The 26738-nt window shown below is 42.6% G+C and overlaps 1 long non-coding RNA gene across 1 annotated transcript; it reads left to right on the top strand.

Moving 5' to 3' along the window:
- The first annotated feature begins 1509 nt into the window (after positions 1 to 1509).
- Positions 1510 to 20409, top strand: LOC310685480. Its single transcript, XR_014515314.1, has 3 exons — positions 1510 to 1600; positions 3988 to 4019; positions 19433 to 20409. It is a non-coding gene; the product is annotated as an uncharacterized lncRNA (long non-coding RNA).
- Positions 20410 to 26738: the final 6329 nt, after the last annotated feature.

Raw genomic sequence — 26738 nt, 5'->3', positions numbered from 1 at the left:
TGAACGTGCTTTGAAGCCTAGTTTGGATGTGGAACCCTGGTAACAAAGGATTCCCTATCACAGGGAGGCTTCTAAGCATGCTTAGTCAAACACACAACTGGAGATGGGCAGGGGCAGGCAGGGATGTCCGAGGCTGGGGCCGCACATGCGGCCCCTGAGCCCATACTGGCATTCCAGCTAGAGCCATATTCTGATCAGTTTCTTATGTTATTATAGAATTAAATTATGGGATGCTGTCACATTTAAGCTTTGAGCGTCATCCAGAAGGGGTAGTTCGGGACTGTAACTATCTTCTGGGTGGGATTCAACAGCACTGTGAAATTCAGGTTGTCCAGTTAAAGTGCAACTGAGCTCTTCTGCAAAGAAATTGGACCAGGATGGGCACTGCAAGCAGTGTCAGTTACAGGATGTACAGTGGTACCTCGGGTTACATATGCTTCAGGTTACAGATGCTTCAGGTAACAGACTCCACTAACCCAGAAATAGTACCTCGGGTTAAGAAGTTTGCTTCAGGATGAGAACAGAAATCATGCTCCAGCGGTGCGGTGGCAGCAGGAGGCCCCATTAGCTAAAGTGGTACCTCAGGTTAAGAACAGTTTCAGGTTAAGAATGGACCTCCGGAATGAATTAAGTACTTAACCCGAGGTACCACTGTAATGTGGAAATTAGGGGACTTCCTTGTATGGCTATCAGCAACAGGTGATGAGAACAGCTGTTGGGACAGATGCAGCCTTGCCCCAAAGTATCCTAGATATTATAATGACACTCCTGTGCTCCAAATACCATTTCTGATTTCAGAGCAAAGCTATCAACGTTTCCTGGCAGGGCCGGGCGTTCCATGTGGCAAGGTGAGGTGATTGCTTTGGGCAGCGGCATCCACAGGGGCAGCAAATCCAGCTTCCAAGGAATGCATTGCATGTAGATCTTCACTCCCTAGCTTGTTCCTGGCAGGGGGAGTACATGGGATGCCATTTTGTGGTTTCCCTCAGGTGCCAAAATGTCTTATGCCAGGCCAGTTTCCTGGTACATTATTAAATACTTGTCACTCTGTACTCATTACTTAGCTCAAATAATGTGTAAAGTTAGCCTTAGATAGTGGGAAAATTCATGCTAAGATTGACATGCAGCACACACGCTCACGTGCGTCCTCCAAGGAAGCAAAGAATAATCACCAAACATCCCTTTTTGAGGAACTTTTGATTCTGAACAAATTGATTTTATTGCCTGTGTTTGAAGACTGAGATTAAATTTTGCATGGATTTCTCACACACGACAGCTGCAGGGTAGTGGACTTTGTTTTTCATCGCATTGCCCTCAGATTGTAGCTCTTTGTTTCTGTAAAAACTGTTTTAATCAAACATATCTTTCAGCTCTGAGCTGAGGTTCCTCTCAGGCTATATAGCATCATTTTCTACACTGACACCACTGAATTCTTCTCTGTATGCTCACTCAAATCTTAATCACTCGATTTTATTTCAGGTGCTTTTAGACCCCAATGATTTAGCAGCACCCAATCATTCCTGTTCTCTTTCAAGACACAAGTAGAATAGCAACTCTGCTTCTATAGACTGCAGGAATCCAAATAACCTTCTGTAGTAAGGTGGGCAGCCCCCTTTCTCTCACCACAAATGATGGAGGTGGGGACATTTTTATTGGGACTACTGTGTGTGGTGAAAAGATTAAAAACTTTCCCTCTTGTTGCACTCCCAATTATGATTCTTCCCCTGGGGGGGGGGGGAGAAAATAAATGATATAAAGACAATGCTGTTTGAAAAGTGGAAGGTTAAAGTGATACCCAAATAGGCGAGATGAACCATAGAGAAAGAAATGGGTACAGTAATCTATATAAGCTGTGCTAACAACCTACTAAACAGTTGGGGTAGCTACACCTGGGGAAATTGCACAGCTGTTGCATTGGTTTTAGAAAAGGTCAGATTTTCTGATTTCATGGTGCAGAGGAAGAACTTCAACAGACATTATTCTGGATTAATTAATTGATTTAATTAATTAATTAATTAGATTTCTATACTGCCCTTCATCCAAAGAATGGTTTACAATATAGATACACAAAAATACATACCATAATAACGAACAAAGACAATACCCCCATACACAGTTTAAAAGGTCACAGATTGTTTAATTAGCCAAAGACCTGAGAGAAGAGGAATTATTTTGCCTGGCCCCTAAAGATATGTAATGAAGGCACCAGGCGAGCCTCCCTAGGGAGAGTATTTCAGAAGCCACTGCAGAAAAAGTCAGTTCTCATGTTGCCACCCTCCACACCTCTCATGGTGGAGGCACATGAAGAAGGGCCTCAGAGGATGATCACAGAGTCCAGGTCAGTTCCTATGGAAAGAGATATACTTGAGGTAGAAGATGGCATGAGAATATTTTATTCACATTATTGTGCAGATGCCTCCTTAAAAGTGAGTGAACAAAGTGTGGCTTTTCCATAGTAAATACTCAGTGTGGAAGCATCCTTCATCATATTCTCCACTGGATAAACAATGGCAACACATTTTCTCTAAATTTAGGTTAATCTCCATCTTCAAAGCACAGTGGTCACTGCATAAGACACTTCTTAGTTCTTTTGGAGTCAGTGTCCCTTTTGTAAACCATGAGAATTGTGCTGCTTTAATATTCCTATTCTTGTTTTTGCTCTGGGAATTCGTTTCTCCCTGCCTACATCCATTTTCACTCTGGTACTCGTTAGTGACACATGACAACACACTGTCTAAAAATGGGTCTGATTTTTTTCTCCACATCTGAACTCCACTGAGCATCAGGTGATTGAAAATATAATCTTGCCTGCATGCCTGTCAGTACCTTTATGGTGCCTGCAAAAAGTCTTCGCAAATATTCCCTTAAAAATCCATAATGCACAATAAACTGTTTTTCCCGCTCATTTACAGTTTGCACTCAGTGTCTCATACATTGGGCATGGCTCCCTTAAAGATGCTCATTTTTCATTGGATGTCCCCACCTCACATTGAAGAGGTGGGGCAGTGGCTGTTGTAGGTGCCTTTTGTCCCATTGATGGGTCTGTTGATTGGGGACACACACACACACACCATTTTGTTGTCCTGCCTCTTATTTTGCTCTTTTAGATGTGGCAACCATTATGTCATGCTGACATGGCAGCCATTTTGTGACTGGCAGCTACAACACTATCTCAAAATTTCATATGTGTCCATTGGCCCCCAAAGTTTGGTAATCTGGTTTGTGCGCAGAAAGTTCAAGTCACACATGTAGTACCAGATTTGTTTCATACTGATTTAAAACTTCATGGCTTCTCCTAAAGAATTCTGTAGTTTGGCAAAGCTACTGACAATACAGCTAGCAATCTTTAGCCCTTACAGAATTTCATTTCCCAGAGTCCTCTGGGGGAACAGGAATGGCCAGCCTAAATCTATGGTATGGATAGACCCAAGATTCCAGTAGTGTGGTGTCCCTTTAATTGTCTCTGCGCATAAATTCATTCACTAATAATTAGAGAGCAGCAAAATGACTGCTGTAAGTAGAAATTGCACATAAATGATTATGCCTTCCATCTTTGTTTATAGATCAATATTGTTCCATCCCCGTTGTGCCAATTTGGTTTTCAAACACTGTTTTTGCTGTGGAAGGAATAAATGTATGGCAACAGGCTTCTTTATAATTCTTGCTCATTTGCTAGCAAATCAGCCTTGCAAAATGAAATTGTTCTTTATGTGAAAATCAATTGCTTAATTGAATATACTTGCCAAAAGAAATAAAAAGGAAAGTGCCCTGGTGTGCTGCTTTAATACTTATGCCTACAAATCCTGCTCATAGTTGCATGCATTATAAAAAGAGCATTTATCTTCTATGTCTTGTCCATAATCTCATACAGTGGGATCTTAATAAGAATCTTTACTAAGAATTCAGAGAGGATTCGGCACCAGTTTAATGAAAGTTAAGCATCTTAGTCAAGTAGTCTCCTTGATAACCAAATGCATTCTTTTATAGGTATGTGCAACTTTAGCGTAATGAGTGATAAGGTAAGCATTATTTTGGACTATTCAGCAAAACAAAACAAAATGTCATTCAGTAAAAGGCCTATATACATTTCTTCAGACATCTCTTTTCATCAGTTTTCTTACCCGCATAATAAGTTATGATGTATTTGGAACAGCTGGTACTAAAAAAAGAAAAGGGAGGAAAAAGCATATTCCATCAGAGAAACTCAATCGGTTCCTTAAATGAATTGGGCATATGCATTCTGGAAGATCAATGAACATGGACCAGCAGTGCCTAGATGGAAGATCACTGGGATACACATAGAAGCAGCTCTGAACTTTCTAAAAGGAAGAGTTGGGTGTATAAAGATGGTGGGTATCATTTCAAAATGGCTTTGAATAATGAGCCCCATTTGAGTGTGTTAAGACTCAGCCAGTCTTCAGTTCATGAAAGAAAAGGAAGGAGGCCCTTAATGAAATCGGCGGGGAGGCCCAACCCCCCTCATTTTAGCCAAATGATGGGCTTCCACTATAGCAGTAGATAAAGGAGCTGTCACAAAAAGGAAGTGGGCTGGGCTACCTGCAATTTGAAAATATTGGCTCTACCAGCAGAATTATATGTTACACTCCACACAACATTGCTATGCAAAACATAGTCACATTGTGACATTATCTCATTGTATGTTGACCCACCACACACACTGGCTGTTGCACACAGCATGCTCACACCGGTGTATGAGGTCAAGTGAAGCTACAATGTTATGGGGAAGCAGCCCCAGAGGGAATGTATTGTTGCAGGTTTGTGGGGTCAGTCTGCATGATGCCCTGAGCCCCTCCCAATTCTTGGGTTCCTGTATCTTTTGGGGAAGAAGGTATGAGAGCAAGCTTGGCAGACCAGTTTCTATGTGTGGGAAATGGTTGAGGCTGGCTAGTTACGCACCATGATTAGCATAACCAAAGGAGTTGCTCTGTGCCATGGGGGAAATGGCCGGGCCTTTCCCCTTCCCATTGGGCTGGTAGATAGAAGAACAACAGGCAAGCAGTTTTGGGTGAACTGAGCACAAAGCAGGCTGGGAAGCTGGAGATATAGAGCCATGCTTGACTTGTGCTGGAATCCAAGGCTATGACTAAGGGAGAAGCATGATCTGTTGTTGGGGGGTTAATGCTGTGAGCCGCTTCATCTTATGCTCAGGTTGTATAGATGTGTAAATAAAACCATATATCCTAACAACACCACAGTTTCCACTGACCTTCATTCCAAGAAAACCGAATCCTGGGTAAATGCCTGGAACCTCTTGAATCTCTCACTGCTCAGAGATTGAGGTGGTATGTAACTGTATCATGTTGCTCTGGCCTTTGTGTTTCTTCTGTTGTCAACCAGTGGGGAATCTCTTTTGCAGCATTGCAAACGTTTCACGTTTTCCTGCTTAAAGCTCATGCCAGGAGGCACTGCCTAATCACTTTAAGATATGAGGATGCTGTAAACTCCCAGAACAATTCATGGAGTACAGCTGGGCAACTGTCCAAGAACACCGACCATTTAAGAAGCCACGACAAAGGACGCCACAGGGGCAAGCACACAGTCCTGGCCGGTGTGCCGTCAACGGCTGAAAGATAAGGCAAGCATGCTTTCTGCATTGCATTCAAACAGAAATACAATTCTGAGTCCAGCAGGGTGAAGAGAAAAGGCAGTCTCTAGAGATCATGATGCAATTACTGTACCAGAAGAGATCAGCTGTGGCTTTTTCTTCAGTGCACACAATGCACTAAATTGCCTCCTTCAGAGCAAAGTACACGGTAAAATAAATAAATAAAACCTAATAGATGCTCTGGAGCTCTGCATTGATACAGGTACCCAAATAGAATGTGCAGGTTTCTTCTCTGCCTGCCCACACAGACAATGCTGGAATATCTCATAGCCACCCACTGTTGATCGTGGAGGGGAGAGAGCAAAAGAGACAGGCTGGCTCATTAGCTCAACAGCTGAACGGTTGTCAGTGATGTGGATTTTCCAGGAAAGGTTGAGAATCAAAACATTTAGCACCAGCTGCCCATGAAATTCATGTCACATATGGCTTTAGCCAAGTCTTGATTTGGTGAAGAGGTGGGCTGGTGTCTTGCCCAGCATCTGTAGCCATGTCTGTGGAAGTGCCCGTGGAGCTTCTCACGCCTCAGCAGATACCACAAAGAATGAAGTAGAGCTAGATGGCATGACTGAATAAAAACGAAGATTTGACTTTTAAATTTTCCTTTCTTGCAGAGGAAATTCATGCTTAGAGGGAAACGAAATGAATTGAAGGGGGGAGGCTCTATGGAAAAATGAATGCTTAGCAAGAGAAAATGTGTGCAGTACGTGTTCATTAGGAGAAATTTGCACTACAATGCTGCTGAATTTTCATGAAAAAAATTCTTTGAAAAAATGCAAACTGAAGTAGAAATGTTGGAAGCTGAAATTAAGATTGGAAGAATGGAGAGAAACCAAAGCTGACAGATTTGTCCATCCCTTTGTGTAACCTTCTCAGAAACGAATCACAACAAATGCTCAATAAAGTATAGTCTAACTTTCCCATAAATGTTGTGCAAGCAAATCAGGACGAGTGCTCTATAAACAGGTCATATGGAGGAGCTCTATCTCTAAACAGCAGCTTCCTACACCACTAACTATGCTTTTGGGAACTGAGCCAGACATAGAGAACGTAGTGCCTTGGAAGGAAAAGAACAAAGAAGCTGTGCAGGATTTTTGCGCAACCTTCCCTAGACAGCCATTGGTCTTTGCCATTGGTGCTGACTCTGCAAGTAATCTTCTGGTCTGTCATTTGAATTTACAATACAATCCTTATAGTGTAGTAACTCAGCAGTATCAAGGACCCCAGGAAATCCTTTTTCCTGGAATTGATTTTATGATGTAGCTCCTGCGCTTGGAGGATCACAGTGCTTTCTGATCCCCAAATATGCAGATTCCGTGGTTTGCTGCATCAAGCATTTTTTCCCTCCGCCCTCTTCCCTGCTGGCTGCTTTGCTTACCATGTAGCCTGGTGAAGAGTTATGGAGAACCTGAAAGCTTGCAGAGTATTTTGTGACATTTTGCTTTGCCTAGTGAAGATTCCCACCCCCTAGTTGTGGATTTTGGAACAAATTTATTTTACCAGCTGTATTTCCTAGACAAAAGATATAGAATACAATGCAAACAAGCCTTTTTGAAAGAAAATTTTAGTAGGCTGGTAACTTTTCTTCACTATACAATGTTATTGGTATCAAAACACCCCAACAGCAAATCAGGATGAAGGCTGGTTGTTGTATAATCTCCCAGCAAAAAAGTCAGAATGTCTTCCTCAGTCAAGACAAAACAGATATTTTTCCTCTGCGTAAGCTTTATAACAGCAAATCAAATAAATAGGTCATCTGGAAGAGCTTTGGACGGGGGCTTAAAATTGCAAACTGGTCATTGGTGGCAGTTCCCAGTTTATTAGATTTCTCCTACAAATGGTAAATCTGGATTAAATTTGGGAGATGGATACAGACTGGCACAGGGCCACTGAAAAATGGGTAGAGTGGATTAGTGATGTACCATACCCACAGCCAGCATGGATTTCACACTCCAAGCTTCCATGAAAAAAGAGCAGGTTTCTAGCCCTCCTAGAAAGAAAGGTTTGACGCAAAATGTACAAGTATCTTCTGTGTGATTTTTGTCAGATGAGACAGCTTGGCTACGCCCACTTTCCAGTGTTCTTAGCTAATGAATGAAGTCAGAGCTGTAAGTGATAAGTGAGTTGTTTGACACAGAAGCAGGGAAGATGCACTAAGTGGAGCAGGGATCAGCAGCTTTATAGGAACTTTCCGAAGCATTTCCTGGTCACTTCCCTAACCACAAGAAGCCCCTTTCTTTTTAAGAAGTGGATTTGTTGCGCAAATGCCATAAAACACTTCAATTTTATTTCACTAGCCTACATTTGCTGCTATGTGCTCGAATCTTTTGTGTCAGCAAAAGACTGAGAGTCTGGAGTTGCCCTCAGAAACTCTTCTGGTAGACAACAATGATTGATCCAGTTCAGGAGCCTTGGTCTTTGCAGGGGACCAGCTGGACCATGATGTACGACATATTGTTTTACAAAACCTATTTGAACCTGGCAAACAGTCCTTTTGACGGAGCTTAAACCAGACACTTCAAAGTAATTTCACCTCATTTAATTCTGATTGCCTCTCTGCAAGCAGTAAGTGACAAAAGGCTAGACCTTCGCTAAGAGATTTTAGCTGCAATTACCAATGGTGGCTTTCATGTTTGCTTGTTTTGCTTGCGCAATTTCTAGCAGTTGGAAGAAAATTAAGGGGTTCTATCAATACGTGTTTTGGACACATCAGTGTAAATGTAGATCAATTTTCTTTTGATTAGGTCAATCCAGAAAAAAAGAAGAAAAATACTTGTGTGCATTTGAAGTGCTAGGAGGTGCAACTGATGGGAAGCAAAGGTATAGACAGTTTTATGCTTTACAGGGCATTCTCACATTGAATTTGGTACCCATGTATGGTTATCAAAATACAAAAGCCCCAAGCCTCTCATTTAATGTGAAAGGAAAACTCTGCTGGTGTGAAAATGTACCACATGGTTTACCTGACACAGGTGTTCATTGGTTGTAGCTGTTGCCACCTTACAGTGGAAGCAGCAACCATGTCATGAGATACTTACGAAATTGGGAGAATGGGATGGGACAGAGCAACCAGAAGGAGCCAGTGGAATGGAAGGGGGAGATCTTTTATTTCATACTTTGCAAAGTGGGGGTTGGACTCGATGGCCCTTGTGGTCTCTTCCAACTCTATGATTCTATGATTCTATGCAAATCTGTCAATTTCTGTTTCTTTCTATTTCTGATTCCCCCCCCCCAACCTTAAGTTCATTATTTCATATTGGTTTGCATTTGGGGGAGGGGCTCGTGAAAATTCACCAGCATTTCAGTGCAAAGTGCATATTGCAAAGCAGTTCCCCAAATATAATGCAATTTTGATTGTTCTTTTCACAAATCTTTCACACATTTTTATGACACTTTCTCTGAGTGCATACATTTTTTGTACACACTACTTGCCTGAAGAACAGCATTGCAAAATTCAGAGGAGTGTGAATTTTGAAGGAGAGCAGTGTTTCGGTTTGCATATTGCTCTGCAAGTGTGAATTAGGTCAGTTCGTCTTTAAATGAGAACAGAACTGAATATCTCACCCATCCCTAGGTGCACACAATTCATCCCAACAGTTGGGCTCTCATTCATTTGTGTCACAGCCAGCAAGTACATTACAGTTTCCTTCTCGATAGTCTTTGTTACTGTCAGTGTACATACTGCAATTGCCTTCCACAATTCCTGATGTACCCCCTTCAGGGACATGATATTCTCCATTCAGCCACACCTAATTAACCCCCCCACACACACACACACATACACACACAAAAACACCATATGCAAGGGAGGGGAGGGAGTTCCATATGCCAAGACTTGTTCTCACACAGTCACCACTGCCAAGAGCATTGTTGTAGCCCACATAAAGGGCTGCTGAGATTAAACCAATTTACGCCTCTGCAGGACAACCATTTGACTGAACCAAAACGATCAGCCTCGTCCTAAAGTGAGGGGGAAATGCAAAATAAAAAGCCTACGCTGATTAGGAAGTGAGAAAGGCACCACACTGTCCTGTTATGTAGAATAATTATATCAGTAGCCTCCAAGTCAGGAGGCTTTGTCAGGAGCCATAGGAAAACCCTAGAGAATGGGCCATCAATGTGGGTGGGCAGTTCATAGCTTCATATCCAGCTACAGAGTGAGAGGACATGAAGAAAGTGGCTCTCACAAAATTGTGGCACTGTGTTTATCATACCTTAACACATGGGTAGTCAACATGGCACCCTTCAGAAGGTTTGGACTGCAACTCCCATCATGCCTGATCACTGGCCAAGCTGACTGGGGCTGATGGGAATTTTAGTCCACAACATCTGGTAGGTACCATGTTGGATACCCAGGCCCTATATGTAAAAATGGCAACATACAAGATGATCTAATGGAATTAGTCAGATGAAAAATAGTTGAAATAGTGGGTGGAAATGCCAGTTTTTGACAGTAAGCAGCGATGCTATCACATAGGAATTAATATAGTAATTACTCTTTTAAAAATAGGTTTGTATTGATTTCCTCCACTGTGTTACTTTTACAGGTAATTGGTTTACCTATCCATAGAATTAAGAGTTTATTTGGCAACCAAGGCACTGTTGTAATTTTCTTAAAATGAGAAGAGGCTTAAATTTAAACACTTCCACTGCCATTTTATGATTTAACCATTTTTTATTGAGGCGTTAAGGAAATAATTTCAAACAACTAACCCTAATAATTGCAAAAGGGGTGCCAATTTTTCAGTTGTGTATGTGTAATTGTACAGCAGCCTTCATCCTCCTTTCCCAGTCTCTCTTCCCTCAGCCAGCCCTAAAATCCACAGACACTATATTTTGGGATCCTGCAGCCTGTATGCCCTTACCTATTCTTGTTACAGGCAGGATAGAAAAAGCAAGTAAACATACCCCAGAGACCACTTCTAAATAGCATTTTACTTTTTTGAAGTAGGTGGTGATCTGTCCTTAAATTGCCTAGGAACAACATTCAGTACATGCCTCAAAGCTTAGCAAGCTTATGCATAGATCATTGACTTGTAGGCTATAGGTGCTATTTTGTTCCTCACAACTGTGACTGCTTCTGCAAAGGAGAAATAAATAAATCACTCCATGTAAGGCTTCCGACTGACCCTTAAATTCTGCACAAATGTGAAATCTGGCACACTTGCAGAATATCAAATTCAAAGGTTTTGAAGTTTGATAGTTCTAATGATCTTCGCAGAGTGATCCAAGCAGGTAAAAGAGGGATAATCAAAGGAGAATAAACCATCTATTCAGTACCCTGCTGTGTACACAGCAGCAGAGCAGATGGGAAGATGGAGTGGCAGTTTACATCTCCCTCCTGGGTCTCTCTCTCTCCGTCTCCCTCTGTCTCTCTTTCTCTGCGTGTGTGAGTGTGTGTGTACACAAGTTTTCCTGAGTTGAGATTCCTTGTACCTGGCTAATGATTGTGGTAAAGCGAAGGAGCTTATTGTTGCCATTCATCTGTCTTGAGAGTCAACGCAAGAGTGTGTCTTCCGTGGTAAAGTCAAACCACTGGATGGTTACAGCACCTGCTGTGACTGTAGAGAAATATGGGACAGACATGTTTTATTGCAGCTAAGACAGATAAAGGCATCTAGTTTCATTGTTACAGATGCATCATGGAGTTTCTTTTCTCTCTGCTCCTCCCAGTGGTCATTCCTCCTCTGGTCACTGCTGTAGATACACAATATATCTGTCTGTCTCCAGGCACTGCGCTTGTCTGCAAGGAATTCCCGCATGGCAGGGTTAATGTTGCCAGCCTTCATGTCATGTTTGCAGACATCTGTATAGCACAGAGTTGGTCTGCCAACAGGCCTGTTGTCTGAAGCCAGCTCCCTGTAAAACACATCATTGAGAATCCTGCTATCTTCCACTCCGTGTACATGACTCTGTGTACATGTGTACAGCATAGATTTCACTGAGAAAGAAGTGCAAATGTGTTGGAAATGTGGGCTTCAAAAAGCCCATCTTTGTTTGAGACTCTGTCCTGTCATGTGATGCCCAAAACCTTCCCGACACAGTGCACATGGAAGGCATTGAGGCATCACTCTGGGCAGGCATAAGTTGTCCACAACTCACTTCAGTAAAGCAGTGTGATCAACATACAAGCCTGGTAGACCTTTATCTTGGTATTGGTCATTAGAATCACATTCTCTTGTTCCCTTTTGGAGAAACAAGCCATTGCCATAGCTGCCTTACCAATATGCTAGACCAGTTCAGTGCCAATGGATAGAATGCTGGTCCTGGTGGAGCACAAATGGACAAAATAATGTACCTCCTCAAGTTTATGGTCACCAATGCTGATACGAGAAGTGCTGGTGAGGTCCTGACCCAAGATATTGGTCTTCATCAGGCTGATGGTGAGGTCAAGCTCCATGCAGGCTTGGGCAAAATGGCTGATGAGTTTCTGTAGAGCTTCCTTGGAGTACACTGTCAAGGTTGTACCATCTGGAAACAACACCTCACAGATAAGAACCTGCCACACTTTTGTCTTGGCATAGAGATGTTCAGGTTGAACAGACCCCCATCACTCCTTGAATGGAAGTACACACTGTATTCAGTCAAACTGAAGACATATGACAGCAACAGGGAGAAGAATATGCCAAAGAGAGTTGTGGCAAGAACACAGCCCTGTTTCACACCACTCTTTATAGGATGGCATCTGAGAAAGAACCGTAATACTGGACAGTGCAGCACATGTTCCCATGGAAGGACACAATTATCTTGTGGAGTTTAGGTGGGCATCTTGTCTTGTTGAGCAGTGTGAAGAGTCCTTTTCAACTGAAAAGGTCAAAGGCCCTTGTCAGGTCTATGAAGGTGATGTAAAGGGATATCCTCTACTTTTGGCATTTCTCCTGCAGCTGCCGGAGACAATCTTGTCGATTGTTGACTCTGAGCTCTAAAGTCACATTGTGACTCGGTATAGACCGTGTAAGTGACTGTAATCTGTTGAGAACTACAAAGAACTTGTGCAATATACACTTATATATCAAAGTAATTAAACTTAGTAGCATTCAGGTGATCAGCTCCCCAATGTTTGTCTCATTTTCATTACCAACATGGTAACAACACTCTGAACACTAATGAAAGTGTTTTATAGTGACATGTTTTATCCCGTTGGGTTTAAATTAATGGAGCACAACAGTACTCTATCGCAAATGAATCTTTATTACATGCAGCAAGTCGTATTTCTTCCCAGCAAACTCTTACAATATGTAAAATTGTCCTCTCAGTTCCTATGTTTACCAGCTTCCTGTAATTAGATTTCACTACTGCTTCAAAAATAGATTTGTATGAATAAATACTTCAAGACTAGCCCTCTCTGTCCTTTACCCATTCTGTAATATACAATGAAACATTTGGACAGGCATTTGCTTGGCCATCAAAAGGATGAGTTTGTGTTGTGTTCACAACCAGTCATTCCCTGGTATCCTTACCTCCCTCACAGGGCTGCTGTGATGATAAAGACACATGCCATCTTGGCGGAAGGGAGGGATCAAATGCTAATGAATGACATTTTTGCATTTGCCTTGAGGGGAAAAGCAAGCACACTGCCACTCTTTTGCAGACGCCTTAGAGAATACTGAAATCTTGAGGGTATGGCAATGTCCACTCGGCGATGGTAATACAGGAAACAAGAAGAGTACCTATAAGGTCCCCTCCAATTCTTTGATTCCACTCCATTTCCTGTACAAACTTCCAGTTTAGAATAGCATGACACCCAGTCACTGGCACCATCTCCAGGGGGCCCTGGGTGCCTGAGCACCTAGAAAAAAGTCACCGTGGATGCCCAGCCTACGCCTGCCACCATGTTCTACTGACTGAGCTTGCATTCAAGTCCTCAAAAGTCAGTTAATCATATAGTCTATTGACAGCCCATGTCAGTTTCACAAGTGAATATTCACAGGTTCTGAATATTCTGAATGTGTTCTGGCACATTGTCTATCAATTCTATAGCTACAGCTATAGCTATAGCTATAGCTATAGCTATCTATCATCTATATAATTCATTTCTGTGCATATATATATATATATATATATATATATATATATATGCACAGAAATGAATTATGTCTTTTCCCCAAATACACATTTTATATGCATTTTATCCCAAAATATGAATATTGTGCGCTTTCTATCCCAAAATGCACATTTCTGTATGCATTTATCCCCAAATATACCTTTCTGTACATACCTTAACCTAATATGTGTATTTTATATGAATTTTTATAGTTTCTGAGCCAAAACCTGAACTGTGAAAAGCACAAAAACCAACAGATAACTGAATTTTTCACACCCGCTCTGCTTTTTTATTTACAGCCCCACCAAATGAAATGTTGACTTCGTCTATTAATTAACTAAAGCCTCACTTAATTCATCCATCCATTGAATCGATCAAGGCTCATTAATCAGCTAAAGCCTCAGTTAATTCATCTACCCATTGAATCAATTAAGCCCTGCAGCATTTTTAGCTTCCATGTCCTCTCTCACACTCCCTCCTCCTCAGATGCATTTGCATTCAAGTCCCTTAGTTTGATAGCTTGAAACAAATGCAAAATCCATTATCCCTTCTTTCCTTCCAAGGACCTCAAGGTGGCATGTATGGTTCTCTCCGCATTTATTCCTCACAAAATCCTGTGACTCTAAAGGATGGAAACTTGGCCTATGGACACCTAGTGCGTGATTCTTTGATTCTCTGATTCTCTCATGGTGGAAAGCACTGGGTTGGATTCAACTAACTGGTCTCGTGAACAGAAAGCTGCACAAAAACGTCCACTACCACTATGGGCCTCCCCCCTTGTGTGTCCCAGCATACACACACACCCCAAATGGCTCTGGGGATATCAGGAGAACCCCCAAAACAGAAGTTGGAGAGGGCAGATAGTTTCATCAGGGAAGCAGAAATGCTTGCACTGATAGAGAGATCTGCTTAGCACTACTTTGAATTCCTCTCAGAATATCAGACACCATCAACAAAAATTGCAAATCAGTAAGCTAACTTCTTCAAAAGCATGTAAACTGTTCGATGCAATCATTCTTTCATTCAACCTACCATTCTGATTAACACGAGTCCATTTCTAGAAAGTGAACTCAATTTTTCATTTGACTGTTTTGCTCTAGTACTAATTGCTTTCTTCTCTCCAACTTTTCAAATGTCTCCCCCCCCCCCTTCTCAGCCAAGTATGGAAATGTCTCCTCACTGCTCTCTGTCTCTGTGTGTCTCTTTGCAATTCTTTTGATGTAAAAAAGCTTCATTCAGCATTTCTAATTCAGGATTCTCATCAACAACAAAAAGGCAGAACTGTGCAAACGCTGAAAATAAACCTATGCATGTTTAGCAGAAATTGGTGCTAAAGGTGCAAAAGAACAGGGAAAACTGAAGACTTTGTGAAACATATACTACTGTGTGTGTGTTTTAAGCTCTCTGAGAAAAAGAGTGGTTTGTTTGTTTGTTTGTTTGTTCGTTCGTTCGTTAAATGTACTACACACACATATATGCACACACAAAACACTAGTGTGTCAGCTCTTTGTTGAAGTGCAAGAAATTGAGGCCTCATTAAGAACTGACTTTTCTGCCAACACTGCTACCAGGCATCCAAGTTACAATAACATGAGAGGTGCCAGAAAGCCTTGAAGATCAAGTGCTTATTGCTGAGCCTGAAATAATTGGCTGTTCCAATCAGCTATGTTCTTAAACTCTTTTCTACATCTTTTCTGCATCTGGATGTGTCACTTCTAGCCCTCATGTACTTAAAAACAATTGGTTGATGATCATCTCCATTATTTTTCATGGGACATACCCAGGATACTTTGCGATTATGTGAGAAAAAAATATGCAGTGAAATCTCACTAAAAGATCAGCATCAGTCCTTAATTTCCAAAATGAGAGGTGCTGTGTTACAAATTTGCAATGCAGTTTTCCAGCGCTATAATAATATGCCAAAATGCAGTGTATGAAAAGAACCACTAGGGGGTTTCTGTAATTGCCAGCCTCTGTTTGTCCCTCTGAGGTTTCTGTAGAGGCTTGCTTGATGAGCCCACGACAGCCACAAAAGAGCTCCATTCTGCAACTAGATATTAAAGACTGGTCCTATTACCAACTGCTTGAAGCTTGTGTTTTCATGCTGCTAGATCCAACCAAATAATGTGTACCAAAACACAAACAATAGGGAGAAGTGGCCATTAAAATGCATATTTACTGAGGAGCTCTGGAAAATGAAGCGGGACCTCAGACGGCTAGAGCGAGTATGGCGGGGTGCCTGTGACGGAGCCTCAAGAACATCTTATAGGTCTTTTATGAAAACCTACGAGATGGCGGTGAAGGCTGCTAAGAAGTCTTACTTCTCGGCCTCCATTGCATCCGCTAGCTCTCGCCCGGTGCAATTATTTAGTATAATCAGGTCTTTAACGTCCCTTGAGGGACAGCCAGATTTAAATAACAATTTGACACACAGCTGTGAGGCATTTGCGAGCTTTTTTGCGGAGAAGGTCTTGTTGCTCCGCCATGACCTCCCTGCCAATTTGGATACAATAAAGGAACTGGAGGCCCCTCGACTGTCCTCTGGTCCTGTATTGGACCACTTCAACCGGATATCCCCAGCCGATGTGGACAGACTCCTCCGAGCTGGAAAGCCCACCACCTGTCCTCTCGACCTGTGCCCGTCTTGGCTGATTAGAGCGTGTCCAGACGAGGTGAGGGACCTCCTGAGGGATATCATCAATTTGTCCCTTGGCACGGGGACATTCCCAGGGGAACTGAAGGAGACAGTGGTGCGTCTGCTCTTAAAGAAAACATCATTTGATCCTTTAGATCTATCCAATTACCGCCCGGTTTTGAATCTTCCGTTCCTGGGTAAGGTGATTGAGAGAGCAGTTGCTGAACAGCTTGGTGGGTTTCTGGATGAAACATCGGCTCTGGATCCATTCCAGTTCGGCTTCCGCGCTGGTCATGGGACCAAGACAGCTCTGGTTGCCCTAACAGATGATCTTCGTAGACAGCTGGGTCGAGGCGGGTCGGGGCTGCTGATTCTTCTAGATCTGTCAGCAGCTTTTGACATGGTCGATCACGAACTCCTGGACCACCGCCTTGCCGACGTGGGGATCCAGGGCACAGTCCTTCAATGGCTGCGCTCGTTTCTCTCTGGTCAGGGACAGAGGGTGCCGCTTGGGGGGGGGGGAATTGTCATCGCGCCACTCCTTGGTGTGTGGAGTACCTCAGAGTGCGATACTCTCCCCGATGCTTTTCAACATCTTTATGCGCCCCCTCGCCCAGCTTGTCATCAGTATGCTGATGACACCCAACTCTATCTGTTGATGGATGGCCATCCTGACTCGGCCCCAGACACACTGACCAGATGTTTGGAAGCTGTGGCTGGGTGGTTATGTGGGAGCCGGTTGTAGCTAAATCCTTCAAAGACAGAGGTCCTGTGGCTGGGACGGGACGATATGGGATTGGGGGGGCAACTCCCATCTCTTGCGGGGGCGCAATTAGTGCCAGCACTGTCAGTTAAGAGTTTGGGTGTAATCTTCGACACCTCCCTTTCCATGGAGGCGCAGATTGCAGCTATAACAAAGGCGGCATTTTTCCATCTCCGCCAAGCTAAGCAGTTGGCTCCTTACCTCTCTCGCCCTGACCTAGCTACTGTGATCCACACGCCGGTCACCTCCAGACTGGATTATTGTAACTCGCTCTACGTGGGGCTGCCCTTGAGACTGACCCAGAAACTCCAGCGGGTGCAGAATGCTGCAGCAAGACTCCTTACGGGGTCTTCGCTGCGAGATCACATTCACCCGGTGCTATACCACCTGCACTGGCTCCCAGTGGAGTACAGGATCAGGTTTAAGGTGCTGGTTTTAACCTTTAAAGCCCTATATGGCCTAGGACCCTTGTACCTACAGGACCGCCTCTCCTGGTATGCCCCACAGAGAAACTTACGGTCGTCAAATAAAAACATCTTGAAGGTCCAGGCCACAGAGAAGTTAGGCTGGCCTCAACTAGAGCCAGGGCTTTTTTGGCTGTGTCTCCGATCTGGTGGAACACTCTGTCACAAGAGACTAGGGCCTTGCGGGACTTGACATCTTTCTGCAGGGCCTGCAAGACAGAGCTGTTCCACCAGGACTTTGGCTAGGGCACAGCTTGACTCCCTCCCTCGGCAATCTTCACGGAGCTCTGGCCCAATGGTTGCCACTGGCTTGATTTGAATTAATTTATAATGAATGATTTTAGAGTGTTGTTTGTGCTGTACTTTTGTACTGTTTTATTGTTGTTAGCCGCCCTGAGCCCGGCTTCGGCTGGGGAGGGCGGAATATAAATAAAAATTATTATTATTATTATTATTATTATTATTATTAATTGATGAAATAGCATACCAATTAGGTTTGCCATAGGGACGCGGGTGGCGCTGTGGGTTAAACCACAGAGCCTAGGACTTGCTGATCAGAAGGCCAGCGGTTCGAATCCCCGTGACGGGGTCAGCTCTCGTTGCTCGGTCCCAGCTCCTGCCAACCTAGCAGTTCAAAAACACGTCAAAGTGCAAGTAGATAAATAGGTACCGCTCCGGCGGGAAGGTAAACGGCGCTGCTCTGATTCACAATGACCCGGAAGCCGTATGCCGGCTCCCTCGGCCAATAAAGCGAGATGAGTGGCACAACCCCAGAGTCGGTCACGACTGGACCTAATGGTCAGGGATCCCTTTACCTTTTACCTAGGTTTGCCATATTTCAAAAGGTTAAAATCTGGAACCCAAAGTAGTAGAGCATTTGGGGGGGGGAGTTGGGGGGATTCACCAAAAATGCTAAACTTGCCGGCAGGGATTCCTGGCTTTTGACTTGCATCCTGTACTGTGGTTCCTGGCATAAACTGGATACTTTGGTTCTGAAGAAAAACCACCCACTGGCTCCTCCTGGAATGGATGAGGCACCAGATTTCCAGTGAAAATAGTCCCCGCTCCCATTTTCCCAATTTGCACCTTCAGCAGCAAATAGGAAACAAAGAGGGAAGAAGTTTTTTCTAGCAGAAAACTGACACAGGTTCTCCATCTAGTATGCTTTTTGTAAATAATAATAGTAATAATAATAATAATAATAATAATAATAGCAAAGGTGGTAGATTACATCATGCATAGTTTGGCCCTCAGAATAGCTCTGTGCTGGCAGTGTGGGAAGGTGGGCTGCAAAATGGTGGAGAACTTGAGAATCAGCCTCACGGAACACAGTGGGCCTTCTGTCTGAGAAAATATGGACAGGATTGTGGTGTGAAATGACACGCAGGGCCACCCACAAGAGTTGCCCAGTCACCATTCCCGAAATAGCCACAATATATTCATGATCACAGCAGGGAAGGGGGCTGGAATGAGAAACAAAAAACAACAGAAGTGAGGAACGTAGGTGGAAGAGGAGAGGAGAAAGACAATTATTGATAGCAAGCCATTAAAAAACAACATAAACTTTAGCTTCAAAGGCATGTCAACAGAATAGAATCTAAATAAATGCCGGCTTGGAAATTGGAGTGTGGCAGACTTAGATGAAGCAGGTAACAAAATTCAGAGGATGAAAGGTGTCGCCTGGTGAAATATTAATGATCGGTGTCAACGAAAATGATACAGACACTTAGAAAATATTGAGATGGTTTAACTATAGAGGTGGGGAGAACATACAGTAGCGGCTTATTAAATCAATACTGTTTTTATTTTAGAAAAAGATAAAAGGATGACTTTTCAAAAAGTTATGAATCGATATGTGAAATTCAAATCGTCGCATTCACAAATCTATAGCCCTTCCCTCCAGCAGGAAGCAGCCCCTCCTGTCCCAAAGGATAAAAGAGATCTGGGCCACGTCTTGCGAAAGAACAGAGAAGGCCTCTTTATAGAAGATGGAAAGGGAGGGGAGAGAAATCTCTGTCTGCTGTTGTTAGCAACATATACATTATACATGAGATAAAGCAAGCAAGCACTGGGGTTTTTTTTTATCCCTTGCTTGGAAATGTCTGCCAAGTGGAGAATCAGCGGGACTCTATTTTCAGTTATTCCCAAGAAGAGAGCCATAGATTGAGGATCCCATGGCTGCTGTTAAGCCTACTAGCTCCCATCAAGTTCATTGCAGATTTCGCTGAATCAGGAGGGAGGTGAGGTTCCAAACTGTGTTTCCGTTCAGTTAGATGCCTACAGTTTTAGGAGACTAACTGTGCCGAACCTCCCTATGCTACCTGAAGTCTATTTAAATAATCCACCAAAAGCATGGCAATAATTGATTAGTCTCCCTTTCTCTTTCATTCTGCATCAGCAAATGTTGAAAGAGCTTATGGCAATCGCTGCTTTTCCTTTTCTCAAATGGAAACGGTCTGGTGTCATCAAGCACAGCCTGTGAGGGCGTTGACTGTGTCGCTGCAGCTGCTGTTGCCTGGGTTGTGGTGACACTGCAATGTGTAAGCCCACGCTGTGCAGGTGCCACCCGTCTGTTCAGCGAAGAAAGGAGACCTGGCATTCTCTGTGCAAGCTCAAAGATTTTCTCCCATCAGAGTGCCCATGCTGGGGGGAAAGACAACACATGGAAATCAAACCTCATTCCAAAGTTAGGAAATGAGTTGTATTGATTAGGAGTATTGATGGATGCTGTCAATTGTGCATTTCACTAGTTTTTATTGCTCGCATTGGCAAGGAACCAAATTGTTGTCGGATGCTGGTAGCGAAGTGTTATTAATTCTTAATGTATTTATTCTCTTGCGAACCACTTTGAGTGCCGTATACACGGGCAAGTGGGGTGGTGAAGCAATGTGACATAATTACTTTGGGCTGTTGCTGTGCAGAAAACACTTTACTGTGCATAGAACATTACACGAGATGTCCCATTCACACAGTGCCAGATTTCCATATAAGCTAAACAAGCTGTAGCTTAGGGCCCCACTCTTTTGGGGTCCCACCCAAAAAATTGAAGGAAAAAAACTGGATGTGCATTTCCAAAATATAAGATAAAAAGCAAATAAAATAAAACCTACATACAGCAACAGTGTTTTGTGTTGTGTAGGCTCCTATTTGTTACGTGCAAATGGCTTTAGATATCTATTAAGTCCATAAATTACCATATAGCAGGCTTCCTCAACCTCGGCCCTCCAGATGTTTTTGGCCTACAACTCTCATGATCCCTAGCTAGCAGGACCAGTGGTCAGGGATGATGGGAACTGTAGTCTCAAAACATCTGGAGGGCTGTGTTTGAGAAAGCCTGCCATATAGAATATATTCAACAACAAAAAACAGTGACAATTTGTTGTTGACAAAGGACAGCTGGACATATAAAGGGCCCCATTACCTTCAGTAGCTTAGAGCCTCATAAAACCTAAATCCGGCTCTGCAATCACATTATATGAACCGGGTCCTCCTCAGCCCATCAGTCTGTCTTTCATTCTTTCCCCTCCTCACACATGGCAGCAGAGGCTCTGTGACATTCTCAAAGACTATGCATGACAGTTATTTCCCACTTCTTTGTCAGAGTAGAACAGCTCATGAGAATCAGGACCTAAATCAAGGAACGTTCATCAGACAACTGAGTGCAGCTTAGATGCAAAGCTTTAAAATAGTGCAATCAGGCAGATGTAGGGGTTTCCCCCCCCCCTAGACTTTAGTATTACAGACGGCATCCCAGTTTCTGATTGGATCCTGGAATGTCCCAGATTTCCTTTTTCCTCCCCTCCATGTCTCAGAGAACAAATAAAAGGTGTGTGTGCAGAAACGGAGTCCTGCTTATACGGAAAATAAAATCCCTGCACCAAATGAAGGAAATGGTGAAGCTGTCATATGAAGCCCTTCCTATAATTTTGAAGGAAAAGGTCACCAATCCACTTCAAATTCTTTCATTGTAATGCTTCAGCAGCTAGCCATTTGTTAGGAAATGTGTAGAGTGTTTATCCGTTTATTGTAAATGGAGCCTTACACTGTCTACTCAGAAATAAGTCCCACTGTATTCAATAGAGCTTACACCCAGGTAACCTGGCAAAGACTGGGCAGCCTTATGATGTATTCCAAAGCATTTTTACTCAGAACTAAGTTCCACTGAGTTCAATAGGATTTACTGTCTAGTATGTTCCTGATTATTCTCACAGTTTCTATTATGTTGTTGTTGTTGTTGTTGTTGTTGTTGTTGTTGTTGTTTTTACCATTACCCACCTTTTTCCCTGACAGGGACTCAGGGCAGTTTACTGCTACAATTTTATTTCATTCCATTTATCTGTGGAAGGTGTACACCAGGCATCCCCAAACTCGGCCCTCCAGCTGTTTTGGGACTACAACTCCCACCATCCCGAGCTAACAGGACCAGTGGTCAGGGGTGATGGGAATTGTAGTCCCAAAACAGCTGGAGGGCCAAGTTTGGGGGTGCCTGGTATAGACAGTCCCTTCCCTCACACATTTTTTCTTTACAATAACCTTGTGAGGTAAGTGAGGCAGAGAGGCTGTACCTGGCTCAAGGTGACCGGTGGAGATGAGTATATGATGTTTATGTGTGTAGGAGATCAAACACAAGAGAAACTTTCCTGATGTAGAATAGGATGCTCCTATTTTTGTCAGAGAAATGTAGGAGGCTTTGGGATGGGGGTCGAGCATCTCGCGTACCAGAAATGGCCTCTGAAGTGATGTAAAGTGGCACACCAGCCATTACTCCATTGGTGGTGGCAGCATTGCCACTTAAAAACAACAACTCAGCCATGGATCTTCTGCTGTTTCATCAAGGGAAAATGCACACATTGCTCATAAGAAGCAATAGCTCAATACCGCCAATAGCTTAGGCAACTTTCTATACTAATAGTTATCACATGAAAAATATGTAGCTTTGTGCCAGAAGAAGGTAAGAGAAAAGGAAAGAAAAACCTCACATCACAATCTTCCCTCTTTCAATGTCCTTTGCACACTGAGAAGCATGAAAGTATCATTTGCAGTTTCTGAGAAAGAGTCAGTAGAAAACGTGTATAATAAACCTTCCACCAGCATGAAATAAAATATACAAAAGCAGGATTTTCGCTCCTACGTAAGGATGCCAAAAATATTTGTGGGACATGGAACCTCAGGAATGTGTTTCAAGACACATACCATGTTCCAAGTGCTAATGTTCGCACTGGGAACTTTACATTAATAGATACATGGGGGGACATAAATATAACTATCCATCTGTTTAGGAAAGCTGCAGCGAACCAAGCTGTGGCCTGTCAGTTGCTATTCCACAGAAGAGACAGAACAACGTGTGCTTTGAGCTCTGTCTTTTCTGGGGCAGGCAACATATAAAACAGCATAAGAATGGCCCACAAACTCAATATGTGTATAGAAAAACAAGGTATGTGACGTTTGAAAGTCCTTTTTGGTTCTGTATGGACTATCCATAGTACAACACTGGGGCTGAATCGTGAAAGAGAGAGCCAAAATAAGTAAGGACATTTGAACATTTAATCTCAAACCTGAATAAATAAGTTGGGTTGAATGACCATACTTAGCATTTATGTATAATCAGTATTTGTTTCTTTCTTTTAAGTTTCTGTATGACTTTAGCTCAGGGATTCAGGACAGGTAGAATCAGGGGGTTTTTTTCAACTGGAACTCTCCAGAACTCAGTTCCAGCACCTCTCAGGTGGGCACCATTGCCAATCCAGTGGTACTTCGGGTTACATACGCTTCAGGTTACATACACTTCAGGTTACAGACACCGCTAACCAAGAAATAGTTCTTCAGGTTAAGAACTTTGCTTCAGGATGAGGACAGAAATCGTGTTCCGGCGGCGCAGTGGCAGCAGGAGGCCCCATTAGCTAAAGTGGTGCTTCAGGTTAAGAACAGTTTCAGGTTAAGTATGAACCTCCAAAACAAATTAAGTACTTAACCCGAGGTACCACTGTATAAGAGAACAAGTTATAAGAGTTATAAGAGAACAAGCTCATGGTGAGTTCCAACACCATTTATTTCCTAGAAAAATAGCACTGGGTAGAATAGAAGAATAGTCCAGCTGCCAGCCCAATGGGAAGACCCTACAGGACTTCAGAAAAATGCTTCGGTTCAGAGGAAGGTAATTCATCATAAAGATTGTGACAGAACACCAGGGAAGAGAAAATTCCTGGTGGGCTTTCTTGATGAAAAAAACACATGCCTGAAATACTGTCTGGTAGTTTGTAAGAAGCTAACGGAGATTGAGGGCACAAGGTGAAGGGGACGACAGAGGACAAGATGGTTGGACAGTGTTCTCGAGCTATCAACATGAGTTTGACCAAACTGTCGGAGGCAGTGGAAGACAGGAGTGCCTGGTATGCTCTGGTCCATGAGGTCACGAAGAGTCGGACACGACTAAATGACTAAACAACAACAATGGAGATGGTAGAGTACTGTAGCCATGACTCCTAACCATTTCTTAGTAAGGAAGTCATGTCTTCTGCTTTACAGAGAATAGTCCTCCATTTGAAGGAGTCCGCTATTTAAAGCGATGTCCAGTCCAAGTCTGAGATAAAGGACAGTAAGGAATTACAGAGACTTGAAAGCTGCCCATCAAAATTTAGGAGCTGGACAGCGGGCTGAGCAAGCACACACTTGACCTGCTCTGTCACCCCCAGTATGGTGTGATGTATTTCTATTTCTGTTTCCACTTAAACTATAATAATTTTTTTCTGTAGTTGCATCTTTACAAACCTGTGCAAATCTGTGCAAATCTGTATCACCTTACCCCTCTTGTTTGAGGGATACATTCCTCTTTTTCTTCTTTTTGGCAGTACTGTTTCTTGGTGTGTGTTTTAGAAAGCAAACCCAGCTCTCACCACCTTTTCTAGGGCATTGTGCTTCATTTGGGCTCCTGACAATATTGCAATATTGTCACCTTCGATTCAGGCAAGGTTCATTTCTCCAGTGCTCATGAGGATGTGTGAACAACAGCCACACTGACACAAATGCGGTGCAACTCAGAAATGGGTCATTTGAGCATTGTGAAATCACACATTTACCAGAAAACAGGAGCATGAATCTGTGCAGTCTCAAGTCAAAGTAAGGAAAAGAAATCACAGACACACACAGAGGACTGTAAACACCAAGGTTAATCAAGCAAGTGGCACAAAACACAGGAGAGAAATTGACTTTACCTGACAGAGTTTTACCCACAGGAACTCACCAACGATGTACATTGGGAAATTATTGATTTTTAAAGAGAGCAAAGAAAGGTCGAACTTTCTGCTCACCGCATAACGTTGCTTAGCTTAGAGTCTTGGACTTTGTTAACGTAGCAGAAAAAGCAAGCGAGGATGTAACAACAATAGCAACAGAAGGCATCTTCTCAGAAAATCCAAATTCATTTTTTGACATTTTACAGGGCTGGAACATTTTATGGAGTATAAATTGTAAAAAGTCATTAAATAATAATATCCACTAAATAATAAATGAAGCCTCGCTAATTAAATGAAATAAATAATAAATAGAAAACCTTGCTAACTGGGGCTAACGAGCATTATTTTCTTTCTACTGGGACTGTAAGCAGGAAATAAAGTTTAAAAGCTAAAATATGAATAAATAGCAGATTGGGAAACACATCTCAGCAAGCAGGGCAATTAATAAGCCAATTGTGTGTCATCTGTTTTTTGTTTTGTTTTTTGCCAAGACACTTAGATAATAGGATGTTTTAAGAATATTGGATAGTTTAATTATCTGCAATCTGTACCATTTTTTTTTCTGCACCAGAATGCATGTTTGTATTTCTCTGGATTCTATATATTTTCCCTCTTGATTGCTACATTTTGCACTACCGTGGCCTACAGTGAAGGCGATAAATGAAATGGAATCATATTTTTTTTCCAGCTATTTTGCTTTTCACCAGGGAACTTGAGTGGAAATGGAAGCACATCATAAAGCCCCAGAACCTGACTGGTATCATGCAGAATCAAAAACATAACATGAAATGTCCTGACTGCCTAGTCAGCTGGGCAGTTTTTCCCACAGGGGAGTTTCGCTATGGCAAGCATCTCCTCCAGATGTTATGGACTATCATGCCAAGCAGCTCCAGACAGCAAGGCCATTTTGTTCATGACAAAACTGAAATACCTGGTCATTACAAGCCTCCGCGAAAGCTAGCACAAGTTGTTTTTCATGATTCTGTAAAGTTTGGATTGGGCATTATGGCAGACTTCCCTAACTTTGCTTTTTACTATTTGCAATCTGTTCTTTTTAGGGATATCAGGGATTGCAGCTCTGCTATGGGATTTATAAACCAATTGCAATTCTGATTGATGCGCAAATACATTTTCACCATATGGAGTACATCTGGTTTGACAAAAGGATCCCCAATAAATTTGATTTTTGAGAACATTTGTGCACGGACTGAGCAATCCAGTAAACTCTGGGTCAGGAGCTCCAGGACATGTGATTTCTGGAGAATTTAAGAGTGTGGAGTCCTGCACAAGATTTTTACACTCTGCAGCAGAAGCAAAGCCATGGCTTCAAAAGACGGCAATCAATCATCTTCCTCAGAGTACTGAATCCATATAGTAGCTTCTGTGCCATCAGAAGTAATTGCCATCATTTAACTTTGATTGCAAACAGGATTTTAACATTAACTTTGCAAACCGGTAAATCACTTAGCTTTAGATCAGGTTTATAGGGCATCTCTTCCCATGGAGGCTTGAATCATGGCAGTTTTACTGTTTTTAATTAACAGATTCCAAGATCTTGATGCTTTGTGAGTCAATGAGAGGCGGTAACTCTTTGTGGTTCAGCAGGCAAGAGTCCATAGTCCATAACGTGCCCAGAAATATTTAAACACAGTGTGATATCCAATGTAATTCCAACTCAGAACAAACCCACTAAAATTAATGGACTTAAACCCATTGATTTCAATGGGTCTACTCTGAGTCTGACTTAGTTCAATATCAGTCATTGTAGATATAGAGAAGGCTGCTGTATCTGTTGGCTTTTCCCAGCACTTTCCCAACATTCTGTGCTTGCTATGTGTCAAGGATGTATTTAAAGACCCAAGGTGTCTATCAGGACAAAATATGGATGGCAACTCCACTTAGAATGAGTTTCTCAGCTTTTCTACATAGCCTGTTAGCCAAGGTGTGGCTTGAAAGAAGAAATGGAAGAACTGAGTA

This window comes from Podarcis tiliguerta (genome assembly GCF_965153285.1).
Source record: "Podarcis tiliguerta genome assembly, chromosome: 9".
Classification (NCBI taxonomy): Eukaryota; Metazoa; Chordata; class Lepidosauria; order Squamata; family Lacertidae; genus Podarcis; species Podarcis tiliguerta.
The sequence above is the reverse complement of the archived record's forward strand: the minus strand, read 5'-3'. Positions and strand labels throughout refer to the sequence as shown.